The 18,505-nt window shown below is 35.7% G+C and overlaps 1 pseudogene; it reads left to right on the forward strand.

The window, feature by feature from the left end:
* Window positions 1-12,589: 12,589 nt before the first annotated feature.
* LOC148013996 (uncharacterized) lies at window positions 12,590-13,319 on the forward strand (annotated as a pseudogene).
* The last annotated feature ends 5,186 nt before the right edge of the window (window positions 13,320-18,505 follow it).

Raw genomic sequence — 18,505 nt, forward strand, 5'->3', positions numbered from 1 at the left:
GTTAACTCAGCACACCTTCTTCAGAATATTTCTTCACCAACACCTTCCTTGTAGTTTGTTTTGTCATGACCATTGAAACCAACACGGTGCAATCAGGAAGCTAAATACAAAGGTAACTTACTCCTCTCGCACGAAATAGAAGGTGAAATAATGCTTGGCCCAATACAATGAGATAGCGCGAATCTGAGGTTGATCTTTTGCCCTTATTGCTTCGTATGGAAGCTGAAAGGATGCTATTCCTTGAACCCCTTCTCCTTGCTTCGGATTTTCAATACAACGTGATTATGCAAATTTGACATCCTCCTTTAACGTTATCTCTTCGTATATGGAAGCCGAGATGATTGTAGGCCTTGAAAACGTCTTTCTAGCTTCGCATAAGTTTGGTTAATACAATGAGATTAGGTGTATCTGATTTCCTTCTTTGCCCTTATCGTTTCATATTGGGGGCTTCTTGTTGCGAACAATGGACACGTGGTTTGCATGTAGCGAATGAAAGAAGCTCCCTCTTTCTCTCTTTTACTCATAAAATTGCATACGACTCATGAGAAATTAAAAATAGACTAAAGAGAAGGTAAAGTAAGATGAAGCGACTCAAGATTGGGTTCAATCTCCCCCTGACATGAAGTGGGCAGCTCCCTTCATGCTGTATTTATAATAATATTATGAAATCTTCTTTGCCCGCTCAAGGGAATACTCAAATAAATGTCCATATTGGCTCAAACAACTACCATCCACATCCAAAGAACAAAGCATTCACCAAGACATCATAACCCATATTGGATAGCCTAGGCATAAACCATGTCATAGATGAAATGCCAGCTGCAAAGAAGTGATAGTCAAACCCAAATGGAGCTCTAATCTCAGCTCAAAAGCATTCTGGAGCATAAACAAGACATGTGGTATAGTCCAAATACATCATGACATCATACCGAGTAGCCGGGAGCACCTCGTAACCAATAGGCATAACCCAATTGTAGCATAAATAGCTTCATCCTTGAAGTTTCCAGTAGCATATACCTCTATAAACTGAGTAAATCAGTGCTCAATCCAAGCTCAAATCCATAGGCATACATTTCCAAATGTTTAGGCACCAACCGGGCATAATCGGGCATCAAATACCAAGACCTATAAGCATAAAATTGAAGTAACAGGTGCCTGTCCTATTTTGGATAGATCTGGGATTGTTCAAAACAGTCAATGGTTGAGCTAAATAAGCTCCAAATGCTTCTCACATAAGAGGCATAACATTCACAAGTGATCTGGTATCAATAGACATCAGTAGAAGCATCACATAAGCCATAGGCATACAAATACATGCCATCTCAGACCTGAAATCTATTGTAGAATATTTTGTCATCAAAATTTGGCAAATCCGACATCACCATCGCATCTGGAGCGTGCCAAAACCCCAACTTTGACTCTTACCTTGCCTAAATCGGGTTTCGAATGCCCGAGATATGACAAAAAGAGTGATTTTTGGGCCAGATTTTGAAACAGGAGCAAAAAAAACGTGAGTTGGCTAGGGGGGTCTATTGTCCCATGTGTCAAAAATGGGGCCCAAAGGGAGCACAAATGGAAGCCAAAGAAGGCCTACACCAAGCCTCAGCAAGCCTTGATAGGTTGGAAGCAAGATCTAGGTGAATGAAGCTCCAAGAGGTGTGAGCTATGGCTGCCCACAACCTGTGAAAACCCTGTTGAGCTGAAAATTGAGTGAGAATGAAGATCTCATACCTCGTGTGGAAGGCCGGGATGATCTCTTGAAAACACGCTCTGATACCAGTTGAAGGGGATGCAATGGCATTGGAGAAGGAGAAGAGGAAGATGCGGGAGAGAAGAGCACACACAATGTAGGTGCTGTCCAACTAAACTGGCAGTCTTATTGCACTATCATATTATATAAGAATAAAGAATGGGCGGTCATAGTATACACGGGTAGGCCCAGAGGCCTTTTACCCCAACATCTAGCTGGGGGATGTCTAGAGCCTTTGCCTAGCAAGTTGCTTAGGAGTGAAACATCAATCCCGTGTTGGCATTTTCACCACTCAACCTTCGGCCCATGAATTGAACCATAAACTACAAGCATTTGGAATAATCATCCAAATGACAATCCAACAATCGAATGAATGTAAAAGCATTTAGGATATTGTTAGATCAACCAACAAAACCAATTGTATTTTTTCAAACAATGTAAGAATAGACGTGATAACATTTTTATCCACCGCTTACGTGTAGATGCGTTTACCATACATGGATGAGTGCAATTTTCTTTTTCATAGTTTTAAATCTTGCACTTGAATATGTATCTATAGCTAAACAAGAGAAGAAGGGTTGTAGCTGAGAAGAACAACTCTTTATGGAGGGGATCTTGGAAAAATCTGATGCTCAAATCACAATTTTGATAGTTTGGTTGGCTCCAAAAGGAGGTAAAACTCCAAGATACTTGATTAGAAATCTTCTAGATCACTCCTTCTCTATGTTTGAAGTGTTATCTACTGCCTGTAAAGTGGGATCGTGGCATGCACGATTTTACCAATCCTTCATTTTTTGTATTAAATCTCCAAAATAAGTTGAGAAAATCACACACTTTTTTTTACATGACATCCTGTTCTCTAGAAATCTCCATAGCTTATTAGGATATTTACAGTAAGTAATATCTAAAATATATAAAATATGTTAGTTTTTTCAAAAAATCTAATATTTTTGGACCATCCCTACTATACATATTAACACTAGTGATTAATATGGCTCATAACTCACGTTCACGTTGTAACTTTCGTGAAGGGTGGCTACAATCCTTGTCAATTCGAGAAAAATGTCGAATTATGACTCTTGATTTTTTAAATTTTTTAATTAAATAAAAATTATTAGTTATTAATATTAGTTAGTTTTTACTTTAGTTAGTCTTTAGTTAGTAACCTATTAATTGACTAACTAACTTTCGAACAAACCAACTAATTTTTAATTGCATGGAAGTATTACAAATCTCTACTAATGCATACTCTTTCTTGATCAATTCAATCCATACAATTACTACAAATCACACTCTTAAACTTTCATATGATTAGTATAGAATGATATTAAGATCAAGCACCACAAGCATTATCTAAATAAGAATCACGAATGAAAATTAAATGCAATCTTTACTTTTGTAGCAATGAGATTAGGTACTTACTCTTGGAAATTCAATGTCTTCTTCTTCTTCCCAATTGTTTGATTGAACTCTTGGAGTGCTTGTCTTTTTTTATGCCCACTACCTTTCAAAGGATAGCTTCGTTGCTATGAATATGAAAAACATGATTTTGTGCAATGTTGAAAATGCTCTCTTTGTTGTGAATATGAAATATATGATTTGTGTAATGATTAAAAAACTCATTTGGATATGAATACGAAACAAATTTGTGCAATGTTTTCATCAATGAGTTCTTTCAAAATACTAACATTTCTTTCTATTGTGTGATGGTATATACCTTAAGGTTTCGCCTCAAGGCTAAATCTAGCCTTATATTTCTTGTATCCTTCACTAATACTACAACATTTTATCAAGTTCTTATGCATCATATTATACTTTACTATATAGCACTTTTTATTATACTATATTTTTATAGCAAAATTATTTTCATAATTTTTTATCATCATATTCTTTATGATTTTGCAATAAGCATATGGCCATACAATACTTACTAATACTCAATAAAGCATATTACATGGAATGCAATGTATAATCTTACCATAGAATGAAATTTGATCTTTTAACAACACATATCATGATCTTTCATCAATCTATAGATTAGACCATATGGTTCAAAAACAAATTATAATATAAGAATTACTTTTTGTTATTTTATCCAATACAATCTGAGATTTGGCCATGTAGCCAAACCTTTTCTTATAATATAAGATGCAATTTTTATTATTTTTTTCAATATACTATGAGATCTCTTGGCCAAAACAAGGACTCTTGCAATATCACAATATCTTGCATAAGTCAACCACTTTGTTCATTCTACTACATGAATGACATTTTTCCACTTGGTTAGATGCTTTATTATAGTATCAACTTTTACTTACTTCCAATAGGAAATACTATTTTCTACTTAGAAATCCTTACTTTCTATAATTTGGCCATGTGGTCAAATCTTTTCTTACAACAAACAAACCATTTTTTTGGGAATTAATCCTAAAAAAATTAAGACTAAATCTATGGTAGGTTCAATTACACAACTTTTCGATATGCTAGATTTGGCCATATGGCAAAATCTTCTAAGACAAACATATTCTATATTATCTCCAAAAAGAAAGACTGCACTCTACTTGGAACTCCTTAATTACCTACTATATTTATAGGAATTTTGACCATGTAGTCAAAACTTGTCGTGCAACAAATGAACACTTTGTTTCCATAAACCATTTATTTCATTTTAATTTTTTATAATTTCTTATATATATGATCATATACAAATATCATATCATTTTTTCACAAATTAACAGCTTTGTCCATTCCACTATAAAATAAAAATTGGCCATATGGTCAAATCTTTCATTTTGTTATCAATGCTAGCATCCAAGAATCCCCCATTCTTGTTTCATTTGGCCATATAATCAAATCTAATCTCAGACATCTTGCAAACGATGAGACTACTTTTTTCATTCCACTATAAAATGATATTTGGCTATATAGTCAAATCCAATTTCACAACATGTTACAATAAATAAACCACTTTCTGTATATGGTTATGGAACTAGATTTGGCTATATGGTTAAAACTAGTTTATAAAAATATAGACATCTTGTAAGTTTCACCATGGGGTCAAATCTCCACCTTTCAAGTGTTTTTCACATTATCTTATAATTTGCTACATAGCCACATTTTTTAATATGTGAATCTCATATCATAATAAACCACATCCTCTATTTAACTAGCCTTAGAAAACTATATGGTAAAAACCATGGCAAAGTTTCTAATCTCATTGATAAGTCTTATGACTAAATAGAATTTGACCACATGGCTAAAACCAATGGCAACGTTTCTACAATATGAATCCCTTCAAGGAAAACTTACACATACAATAATTAAAATGTTAACTTTGGACCAAATGAAGTCGTGAGATTCCTACATAACCACATTGATATATGGGTTGATCTCATATTGGACTAAATCTCATTCTTTGATTAAATAAGATTTGACCACATGGACCAAAACCTTAGGAAAGTTCCTAGAGTATGATCCTTACATAGGAAACTTACATGGAGAAGAAATCCAATGTTAACTTAGAGAGAAAATCATCCATAATATTTTCTACATAATCACAATGATTTTCCACTATATCTCATACCACACTCATAGTCAACATTTCATTATTGCTTGACCATTTGGTTAAGCCCATGGCCAAGTCTCACTATTAATAGAATTTAATCTTGACTAGAATCTGTGACTAGAGTCCACGGCAAAGTTTCTACTACATGAGAGAAATAAATGATACAAAAATAAAGGGGGAGGAGGACTTCGAGAGACACAAAGAGAGGTGGGGAGAGAGGGTCTTTCAATGTCCTTATTTTATAAGTTTTTTATTTTTTATCTTTGATTTTTATTGTAATGAGATCCGTTGAGTGAGAGTGGATCAGAGGAAAAGAGAGAAATAAATAGAGAGAAAGAAACAGAGAGAAGAAAGGGAGGGAAAGGAAGAGAGAGAAGAAGTGAGAGCAAATTGGGAATATGGGGGAGAGGAAAAAACAATGAGAGAGAGAGGGGGAGAGAGAGAAAGAAGATGAAGGGAGGCAAATAAAAAAAGGGAAAGAGAGAGAAAGAAAGAGAGGTGGGGAGAGAAATAGAGAGGGGGATAGATAAAGATAGAGAGATAGGGAGAGAAAAGGAATGGATGAGGAGAGATGGAAGGAGGCAAACAAATAAAGGAAAAGAGGGAGAGAAAGAGGAGTAGGGCGAGAAATAGTGAGAACGGTAGATAAAAATAGATTAATGAAGCTGAAGATAAGGGGAGATAAAATGAACACGGAGAAGTAGAGACATGGTAGATAGAGAGAAACAATAGGAGATAGGGGGGCAAACAAAGAAAGGGAAAGGGAGAGAGAAAGAGGAGTGGAGAGAAAAATAAAGAGGGCAGAGAGAAATTAAGGAATGGAAAGAGATTAGGGGGGAGAGAGGTAAACAATGAGATTAAAGAAGTCAAACAAAGAAAGGGAAAGGGAGAGAGAAAGAGGGGTGGGGAGAAAAATAAATAGGGGAAAGAAATTAAGAAATAGTACGAAATATAGGAATGGAGATTGAGAAAGATAAGTAGAAATTAGATTGGAGGAAGATCATCAATGAGGAAAACAAAAACATATTGTTTGTTATAACATAGACCTCGGGTAAGTTACTCATGAATATATGTGTGCATCACGTGGGTTCAAAATAAGGTATTTTTAAAATACCATCTTTATACATTTTTTAATGGGTTATTTATAGATTGAATAGAAAAGGGTTATGTTTTATTTAGAAAAAAATCACAAATAAAGATATTTATAAATAGACCTAGAACGCACGTGATGTAGAGGATATATATATATAGTAACTTCCCTAAGACATAGACCAAATGGAAAATGATGATGGTTGTGATGTCCAAGATTACAAGGTATATCTTAATCAGTGTATCTTGTATCCTTACACTCAATGCAATGTGGCAATCAGATGAAAGTATCACTTCTATATAGAACATACAGGACACATTGGCAAGTATCAATTGAAGATAATTGACTAGGCAATCTTAGACTTTGAGAAAACAATACGAAATGTGTGTATCAATCATGCTTTACATTTGAAAAAGTAATTGAATATCATATACAAAAATATTAGACATCCCCTATGCAATGGATGGAGTGCCTGACCCAATACACTAATTGGAGGCCACGTCACAGACTACACCCTTGATACCAAAGGAGAGAATGGGCATTTCGAACCTTCCTCCAATCTTGGTTCTCAGACACTTTCCACTTATATTGCATAGACATCACATGTTTTGTATGTCAAGCATGGCAAGCTTGACAATGCGGCATGCACATAATAGAGCAATAGATGGAGTCCAATGAACATAAGTAGACTTACACACATGGAGCTACATTGACTCCACCTTTCTAGGCTTTGCACATAAGCTAAGGAATCTTTGGCTTGGTCTTGCTATGGATGATATGAATCCATTCAGTCTCTGCTCAACTTCTTATAGTGTGTGGTCGGTAGTCCTTGTTAACTACAACATCCCACCATGGCTTTCTACAAAGAAAGGACACTTGATCCTTAGCTTACTTGTTCCTGGGTGCTACAAAGCTAAGAACATGGAGGTCTACTACCATCCATTAGTTGTTATGAGCTCAAGTTTTTGTGGAAGAAAGGGGTCACTTTGGTAGACATTAGTAAGCACAATGATCGACGGTACGCTAATATACAAGCCATTCTCATATGGACCATGCACATGACTTTCCAAGATTTAAAGAGTGCTCAGGTAAGCGGGATTCCATTCTCTATTTTTATATCTAACATGGCTCATTCAAGTTTGTGTTGATGATTAGATAGTGGTGTTATGACATGTTTGGCTACCTCATGTTATCATGTATATCCATTGTGTGATCCAAAGTTAGACTCCCAAAGGTCACGAACCATGAAGAAGATGGTATATTAGGAACATGTTGCTTTCTTGCCGAAGAGTCATGAACTGAGGGAAGGTTTTGTTGGATGACCTCCAATACAAATGACTGCCCAAAATGAGTATGAGTTGAAAATGGTCCACGAGGAGTCACATCCAAGTGAAATGCAATGGTTCTCAGTTATGTTGTATTGAACCCACTCATAGATCAACCATTTCTTGAATCCCATGTATATTTATAAGAGTGTGGGTAGCTTATTATGGGACCATATCACAAGAAAGAGAGACATTGTAGGGGCACAAATAGATTTGAATGTCTATGTGGTGGTTGCATAAAGCTTTGATTGTAGCTTCTCACAAACAGGTAGAGGTATCTACCAAGGAGTGGGAATTCTCGAGGGAATGTAGTCTGAAGGTGATTGCATGCTTTATTTGGTGTCATATCTAGATTTCATGTGCAACAACTAATCTAACCATTTTAGTGTACAGTACAAGATCTATAGTGCAATTGGTCACATGGGTGAAATTTCTGTATTGAGTACATTGATAAAATGCACTCCACAATGAATCATGGTGTCATGGAAAAGTTCAAGTGAGAGAGTTAATGGTAAGCCACAGATCTAGATAACGTAGTAGATGAGATGGAATATTTTGAGAACTTGCAAGGTGTTATCTCAGTGGATTACTGTAACTTCTCCATGATCATATTCGATATATAGTGGTTTGAAGTGGTATTGAAAGGAGCTAGGGAAACCATTCCACAAGGTCCATCTGGGTGTCTAGAAATAGATTCTAAGAAAAGATGGACATATTTGTGCAACACGTTTGTCTTGTAGAGTCATTGTGAACAAGTGCATGACTTATTTTTTGAATTTTCCATGACATGAAACAATCATAAATGTTGATTATTTCTAATATGTGATATTGAATAGGTAATCTTCTATCTAAAATCCCAACAACCTCAATAGTGGTATGTTGTACCGTCAACACCTCAGGGTACGCCAGTGTATGATAAAAGCAATGTTCGCAACATAGACAAAGAGAGTATGCAAGTGGAGGAGGCTATGTTGCGAAGGGTGGAGGGCGAAGAGGGCTTGAAGCGTGTAAAGAAGATAGGTACGACTAATGTAGATAAGGAGACACGAAGCCTATAATTTTTTTAGAATGAAGTGGACTCCTCTTTTTATGGTGACCTATCTATAGACCTTCCAATATACATCGAACTATGCCAAGAGATTAACATAGGGCCATAGGTTGGTTCCTATTTGTATCCACTTGCTCAATTCATAGATAATTCACTTTTAAGGGTACATTAGTATATGTGTTTTAATTATCATCCCTTTTTTAGAGTTATACTGTCATGATTTACCTAAATCCTTATATTGATTACATTAACATCATTTTCTGTCTGTGCAGGTTACTTTGATGATACCTAGAGAGCACAATGAGTCAAGGGATGACCGATGAGGAGTTGCAAGAGATATTACATGTATATCTTTGGATCACATGGCCTGCTTTAGAGGTATGGTGGACTAAGAGTTGTCATTGACATTGTTACACCATTTTGTGAGATCCACTTTAGTACGCTCTGATGCTTTGATCTCTACTAGACAATGTCAATGCTCTAGATTGGCCTTGGATGGAGAGAGTGGTTTTGGGGGATGCTGCAAAGATGTAGATGATGTGAGCCTACGGTCGATTCTAGAGAGGGTTGCTAATACTGGTTCTACAAAGGTTGGCTAAGGTGGGTGTTGTGGAGGCATCGATGTAGTATCTCCATCTCGTTGGTTTGGTAGATACTTATCACCTCCAGGATTTGTTACACTTGTAGGGATATCTACTCCTATGACTCCAAGTTTCACTCAGTCATTCGTAGTAGCTGGCGCCCCTATGGGTGCCACTTTGAGAGATATTACCCCTGTAGGTAGGCCAAATGTACAGGGGTCTCCTAGTCATGAGCGTGGTCGCAAGCTACACCTTAGACATATTCTAGTAGGGTATGGATACCTCATAGATGATGAAATAGGTGCTGTGATCATGAATGATGAGAGGAGGAGGGTGATGTCTCACATGAGAGAGTTGTCCTAATAAGTATTTCAACACAATGTTTTGGACCATTGGAAAAATATACCTGAGGGAAGCAAGGACTATGTAGTGGCATATTTGCATGAGGAGTTTTTGGTACCTATGGCAAGAGAGAGGTTTTCTACTAGATGGATGATGGAGCATATGTGTACATACATGTCACATAGATGATCATACGCACACAAGGCAATCAAGAGTGGTGCCTCAAAGCCTAACTGGCTAGACACAGAGGATTGACAGAGACTCTAGGATAATGCCATAGATTCTCCAAGACGATAGTAGCAACCATCAAGAGGTAGTGAGGGCATGCTTGGAGGTAGGGGTCATGCATCATCTAGGGAGTGGCGGCCACATGACTTATTTGGAGGACTTTGTAATTTTCTTTTGGTTCTTCTCGCTTGCTTATTTGGAATATCACTTGTACTAATAATCTTGTTTCTACCAATGCTATTCTATTTTCTTTGCAGCACTCCATCACAAACCACGATCTTGTAGGTTTGGAGACTTGATATGCAAAGAGACATGGTTTCACTACCCTTATTAATAGATTGTACGTGCACGATAGCCTACTAAGTCAATCCTCCTTCTTGTATGTAGTCACTTGTTTTTTTTAATGATGTATTATGTATGGTGGACTAATGTGTGGTTGTTCATTTTATAGGGTCCGTTCAATGCTCCTTTGTCAGGACAAGCTTTCAGATGGTGAGGATTGATAGCATGCACTTGGATTCGTAGAGCACACATCATTTTCTTTTTTGGTCTTGTGATTTGTGCAGGCCTCTTTCATGTAGCATTCCTTAGATATAATTATCATCCTTTGTATAAAATCACACTTTGCGATATTTAGAGATAGATTTTCATATTTTTTTTGTCACTCCTCTCCATGGTTCCATGTAATTTCATGTGTTTTTATCACCAATCTTGTACCTATTTTATAAGTTATTAGTCATGTGGTTTTAAATAGTTTTTTCACTCATCTTAATAATGATTACATATCCAATATGTAATTTCTTTGCAAAATATTATATAGTACATGGTGCTGTGGATAGCAAGGTAGCTTACTACCATGCCACCAAAGTTTTTTTCCTATACAACCATTTCTACTTGCGTTACTAATTTACTGCATGTTACTATATCAACCACTATTTGCATCGCAAAGTATCAGATGATGCAAATAGAAATGCTATATGTGAATAATTTGTAGAGATGCCTATACTTATGCTTTTAGCGACGATGTGGGTAAATTTTTTAATGAACATTTGCGTTGCTTTGAACATCAATATGTGGCATGTATCTTGCAATGTATTTTGTAGAATCTTGTGGTGTTGTGTTTTCAATTTTCAACCTAAAAATCTTATACATTTAGGTTTTGTGAATTTTGACTATTGTAGATTCACTTTTGTTTGACAACTTTTTCTCTTTGTAGAACTATTCAATGGCAAAGAAAGATAGCACATCCAAGAAGGAGACCCAAACCATTGATAGAGTTAGTGGTGATTTTTTGTATCCATGGTTTGTGGATGTTTATGATAGTCAAGAAAAAAAAAATTAACAATGTTCTCTTATTTACTTTAAAGAGTGACATTGCATTTTTTCAACAAGATGGTGTCATAGAGAAGATAACATATGGATGTGTTGGAAAAAAGGGAATACCATGTAATCTTGTTAAGCTCAAGGGGAAAAATGTAGTATACAAACTTGATCCTTTGTCATTTCACTCTACATGAATTAAAGAGAAAAAAGAATAATCTTTGAAAAAAATGGATTGGACCTTATTTGAGGAGGTAAAGGGCACTGAAGATTTTATATCAACATTCCAAGCTATCCAAAATAGTGAGCTAGTTTCCCTACCAAGAAAATGTAATCACCCCATCAAAAGAATGAAGCTTCAAGATAAACAAACAGACTTAAGATATTCACCTACTCCTCAAGTAGAAAATAATACACCAAATCCCACAAGCTCAAAGTCAAAATCACCACAAGAAATTTTCTTATCATAAGCTCTAGTTGTTAGTATGGTTGCTAACATTAGTGAGAATGATGCCACTTTACCTTCCATGTTCGAAGTTACACTTGCAAAGCCAATAATTTCTCTTAAGGTCAAGGGAATAGAAAGAACGTTTGGTTTTCTTGAGATACTTAAGAAGAAGGGAAAGTAGGAAGAATCAAGATTTCATATGTTTGAAAAATTATTTCCATTTGGTCCAACAACACAATTTCCTATTCTCATTGATAGATGCTATGAGGCACCTGCTTTGTATACTTATAGGTCACTATGTTGGGATTATGTGGAGAAGCTAACCACTTCTTTCATAAAGAATCCCATAAGTCCAACAATAATAGCATATTTTGTACAAGACAATAATGAGAAGAGACCCATGCATCGTGATGAGGTGGATGCTAATAAGTTGTACACTTATAGTTATTGGGTTATATCAAGGCTTCACTCAATTCATGCATCAAAGATATATATTCAAAGTAATACTACACATTGTCTAGTAACCAAGCATTTATACACCACAAGAAATATTAGAGTATTAGTTGATTGTCCTATTGAAATATACATTGAGCTTTCATGAATGATAAATATGGAATCACATAATGTTATGAAGAATGCCCCTTATGTTGAGAAACTTCAACAATTAAGAGATCAGTGTAGCGTTTGGTTCTCCACCAAAACCCCAACAAGAGCTTTCTAAGACAAGCTCCCAAAGATTACCATAGTAGGTAATCACATATAAGCTTACCTTCTCTTTTTTTGAAGATTAGTGTGATGCTCTTTCTTTTGTTCTATTCTCACTACTTTGATCTTCTTTTTGCAGAGATTCGTGGCATGCATTGAAGAAAATTGTGCATCTAGAGATTGCCATATGATTGTTAGCTCCCAAGAAATATTTGATAGTTGGATAAAAATCATGAAGAGATACTATGGAGGAGACCTTATGTCCTAGGAGGAGAGTTCAAGAAAGAAGGGAAGGAAACCTTCTCCTGTTGCATTTTGTTGCCTTATGGGTCTAAAGGATGGAGACATCCTTACACTACAAGAGGAGATCAATGAAGGTCATATCCTTTTTCTTAGAAACAAATGGGACAAGGAAGATATGATTGATGTGGAAACAAGGGCTAAGCAAATCAAGCAAGATAGGGTCCTAAAGGAGGAATTAGTCACTCTTTTCAATGCCTCACTTCCTGAAAGTAGCACTATGATGAAGACTTGGGAAGAGATTGTTAATGACTATGATATCAATGATGAAGTCTACACAAAGATTTTAGGCATTTGCAATGATTGGGTAGCAAAGAAGCTCACACATGGAGCTTATTGCAGGGTCCCTACCAAATGGAGCAAAAGATATTGTAAACTTCCTAATTGGAAAAAATAAAAAACCTCTTCAACCCTCCACTAGTTCACCTTGGCATGTATATGCTGTCAGATGCAATCTAGAAGCCTTTGATCTTATATATAATGTTTACAGAGATCCAATTACCATTAGGGTTGTTGTTCTAGATGCAACACATGGAGTTGAGGAAATGAAATCGGACTCTATAAAGTTTGGAAATGTTGTATCCACTCTATTACAAATGACTTGTGAACCTAAATAATTTATGTTGTTATCATTTCTTGATCGAAAGAAAATGGCAGCTTTGGAAAATGCTCTTGAAAGCATTTCTTGCAAGTAACACATGCTAGTTGGTAGTGTTGACTTCCTACCAATGGATAGAGTCTTTGCTTTTGGATCTATAGATTCCTTTGTGGTTTTGACATTGGTAACCATGAAAAAAAGCTTCATCACTTTTGAGTGATATATAAACAATTTCAACAAGCCTTCCATTTTGGACTTTGAAGGCTTAGACAATGAGTGCAATGACAAAGACCTTGAAGAAGACCAGAGGATTGCAAAGGCCATTTTCAGAAAGAAAGAAAATTTATAGAGACTACAATCAAAGCATTCAATGATGCTCATGAGGTTCTATTTTATGTATATGCAAGTGGACTTGCATCTAAGGTGGCATTGGTAAATCACATGAAGACAATTGCAATGGTTTGCAACACTCAAGAGCAAAGAGAGGTTGAAGCACAATTGTGAAGAGTCCATGAGAGTGCCAAAAAAATTTTAAATTTCCAAGAGGTTCATCCTACTAAAGTTCAAGTTCTTGAAGTACTGCCCAAGGGCATAAAAGAATCAAGCCAAGATATAGCAAGTCTAATTATGAAAGAGAAATTAAAAGCTACTTCAGGTGTTTAAACTTAGTTCCGTCTCCTTTCATCAAGGAAGACAAGTTGATGTTTTTTTTTTCTTAAAAAGTTACCTCCATTAGCATTTGCGATATTTTCTTTCTTTGGTGATATTGTTGAAAGAAACTATGTCTTTAGTTTTTTAAATTTTTTGCTAAAAATCTATTTAAGTAAATTCTTTTGATAAAATACTATTAAAGAGCTCATTAAAATTTATCATCATTTGTAAGGATACTTGTTTAAAGGAGATACTGTAATTTATTTTGTAAGAATACTTATCATAATGAAAAGTTTAAGCTATGAAAATTTTGCTTAATTTTATTTTAGATCTTATTTCAATTAAACTCTCATACGTGTTGTATAATGATCTTCTCATGTTAGTTTTGGTTAGATTTTTCCACATGGTCAAATCTCTTATTTCTTATAATCTCTTTTACTACATCACTAGTGTATGTCTATGCATGTACCTTAGGATAAGAGAGCCAAACATATATTACACACCCCAAAAAAATTTCATTGTACCTCCCAAAGGAGTTTTACCTCAATAGCAAATATTACAACAAAGATTTCACCTCCAATGTATCTTTTGAGATGTGTATATGGAATATTAAGATGAAATTCTTATTACAATTCATAAATTTAAATATCTATGGGATATAACTAGTTCAAAAATAGAATGGTCAATCCTTAAGAAGAAACTATGAAAACTTTATCCAATACTCAATTAAATTGTCATGTGTCACTTATACGTAACAGTAGTTTTGGTCACATGGTCAAATGTATCATGTTTAAATTTTCTTTTAATAATTAGGACTAATAAACACCTTCTTTGTACATACCATTTTGAAGGCTTTTTTAGAATCTGAATATGTTTAATATTATAATGAAAAGACAATTTTTGTAACTAATTACAATCATCTATTGTTAACCAAGTATGGTTATAATTAGCTATAAAAGGTAGCTATGGAAAAATGACTTTATTAGAATAAATTTTATCTCAAATAAATCATAATTTATATTTTCTTCACCTTGTGGGATTTTGGTCAACAACTTTACATAAGAATGTCATGACAGTTATTAAGTGCTTAAAGATCTACGCAAATAAGAAGTATCATTTCTTCAAGTTATTAAACTAGACCTAATTAGTGGTGACTCTTTTAAGGTCTTAGTTCATGAAACTTATACATGCCACTTTAAATGATACTATATCTAAAAGAAGAAACTCATATTATAATATCTTCAGATCCATAACATTATAAATTTTGGACATGATAATATATCTTCATATAATGTGTGAGGCTCTTGTAATCTAAATTCTCTCTATCCTCGTTCAAACCTTTGTATTCTTACATTAAAGTTGGAAATTTCTTAGGTATATCGACCTAGTTAAGCCTACTTGATGTTTCCACCACCATACAAAATTGCATTTTGTTCGTATGCTAGATAAGAGAGTGAAATCCAAATCTCCTAATAGCCACATAGCTTACACTTCATCACTTAAGCTGTCAAGATGTTTGGTCTCACATTTATAACATACAATGTGCATTTTTAAGACAAAAATAGATGTATTGCTCTCTTTTATTTTGGAAAATTCCCAAAATATCTAATATGGTGTTCATGCCATGTGCCATTGTATCTATGTGATGCATTTCATTTGCCTATTTGTGGTCTCACCTGCCCATTTTGCTTTGTCCAGTGGAATTTTTTAAACTTTGCCTCACATGCGTATCCGCAATGCGGAAGGGTGTACACTCACTCATCTATTTTTACTTATTTATTCAAAAAATCATGTTTCTTCTTGCCTCCTTCCCCCATTGTCTTTCTCGGACCTTCTTCTTTCTTTAAAGAAAACCTTATATATTTTTAAATATTTTTACAATTTTTTATTTTTCTCTCACCTCCCCCCTCTCTCTCCATAGCCACCCCCTTCTCTCTCTCTCTCTCTCTCTCTCTCTCTCTCTCTCTCTCTCTCTCTCCTCCTTGTGTACCCAACCCCCTCCCTCTCTCTCCCCACCTCCATCTTCTTCCCTCCGTTCCCTCTTCTCCTCATTTCCCTCCCCTCCTCCTCTCTTTCTCTTCTCCTCCTTCTCCTTCTTTCGCCCCCTCTTCTCCTCTCTCCTCCCTTTTCTCCACCATTTTCTGCCACCATCTACCTCTTATGCCACCTACATTCGTATCATTGCCCTTGACGCCTGTGCTAGCCATGATACCACCTCCTTTGCTTTGCTACCACCGCCACCACCACTAGCTCCTTCTCCCTCTTCTCCATCTCCACCTCTCTCTTGCCAACCCCCTCCTTCTTCTCCTCCACCTCCTCCTCTACTTGCTCCTCCCCTTCTCCCACTACTCCTCCTGCTGCTCCTCCTCTTCCCCACCACCTTCTTCCTCTCCTCCATCTCTTCCTTCCTCTTCCCCACCTCTTGCTTCCTCTCCTCCATCTCCTTTTGAGTCCTCCCCTACTCCTCCCCCCCCCCCCCCTTCTCCTCCCCACCACCACCACCAGCTCCTCTTCCACCCTTCTCTCCCACCACCATCCCCCTTTCCACAACCCCATAAGCTGCCCTTCCTACCCTCTTATCCCTTACCCCTAACCCCCCCATTCGCCCTTTTCCCTCATTTTACCGTCCCATGCACCTCAAACCTATAACCCTTCTAGGCCCCCCATTAGCCCTTTTCCCTCCTCTATACCTTCCCACCCACCCCAAACCCATAACCCCTCTAAGCCCCCATTTCCCACCCTTCTTCATTGCCACCCCCTGCTGTGGAAACCCCCCACAGGACTTGGTTTCTCTATGCCCCTCTTTGCCAACTTGCCTTCTTGTGCATCTTTGACACCCTCCCCATCATTGCCCTTCCCCATCCCTCATGTTGGTTCATGTCTATGTGTTTGCAATGGTTCCTATGGATTCTTTTTTGCGTATTTTTGGATCATAGTGGTTCCTGTGTGGGTTTTTCTATGCATGCGGGTGGATTTCTGTTGATTGCCATTCACACCCAAGGATGTACATCTCATTTTATCAACGTTGTGGAGCTCAAAGATGTTGTTGACACACAAACATCTATGTATCCAGTTTTTTCTTGCAAATACCCAATTTCAAAAAACTTAAAATTTTAAAATTTCAAATAAAGATCCAAAATACATAAAAATATTTAAAAATTCAAAACACCTCTAAAGAAACTCAAAATGATCATAATTGTTTTAAAAAATAGATAAGTGATTAGCTCCTTTTTCTCCAAAATTTGACACCTAGAAATTACATTTTAAAAATAGAAAATCTCTAAAAAAACTAAATTAAAAAATAAATATTATCATGAAATCATTAAATATTAAAAATATACATTTAAAATACCAAATAATTTTAAGAAATTATATATATATATATATATATAATTTTTACATATTTTTAATTTTTTAATTAAAACCTAAAAAATCCATTAAAATTTTCATTAAAAAAGTGAAAAGTTTTTAAAAAAACCGAGTAAATTCAATCTAAAATCAAATGTAAAAATCCAACTACATGGATTCATACATGTGTGTCTATATCACTTTTTATTTTGGTCATTGTAGTTAAACTCGAAAAAAATTATTCTTACAAGAAGTTGACTAGCTTCTAGTCACCTATATGTTTGTTTCTTTTGTGGATTTTTTGATATCGTAGGAGTTGAGGAGTCATGTCCTTATCACTGTTTTGTTATCAACCTTATGGATATCCCACATACCACCAAGTTCTTTCCTTTTTTCCTTCTCCATGTGCATCCTTAGGCACAATCAACTTGTACTTAAAATCAACCTAATGTTGCACCATAAAATGAATAGAGTGTATGCCCTAAATGTTAAATAAAATCAATCCAACCGTTAATTGTAAAAGGAACCCATGTCAGTGTATGAGCACATTGCACTATAATCTCAAATTTAAAAAAAAAAATTAATGAACCCTTGCTATCACATGTACATGCATACACGTGTGCTATAAACACATTAACTTGTAATAAAATAAACCCCCACTATCATGCATACATGCACTTTTTTGCACCAAACACCATATAATTATTAAAAAGAATTACATTTATAAAGACCTTTGTTGAGTTGAAGTCAGAGTGGGTTTGACTTAATTAAAATTAACTACAACATAAATTTGTAACTCATAAAAGGAATATGAATAGCAGTCACTTGCTCATCTCACTGCACCATAAGTTGACAAAATGCATTTACAGGGATGGTTTTATTGGTCTACGTTAGTCTTATTAGTCCCTATCTTTTATGTTTGTTAGTCTGTGGTCTTGTTATGAGTCTATTGTCCCCTGTATTTGGTCTCTAGTCAATGTTAGGGCTCGTAGTGTGCTTGATATTTGATTCTCTTTTGTATGCTTGACTACGAGATTTTAGGAGGGTACTTGTATGTTGCACATCATGAAGTTATTGGTTGCACATGTACGTAGGTCATGTCGAATTTTTTACATAGGCTCTGGATTCTTTGGGAATTGGTCTAGTTTAGTCTATTCCGTGATTTTCTCTCAACGGTGGTCTTTGTATTGGTCTTGTAGGAAATCC

This window comes from Lygodium microphyllum, chromosome 25 (assembly GCF_053477565.2).
Source record: "Lygodium microphyllum isolate KBCC chromosome 25, Lygodium_microphyllum_v1.1.10, whole genome shotgun sequence".
In the NCBI taxonomy this organism is placed as follows: domain Eukaryota; kingdom Viridiplantae; phylum Streptophyta; class Polypodiopsida; order Schizaeales; family Lygodiaceae; genus Lygodium; species Lygodium microphyllum.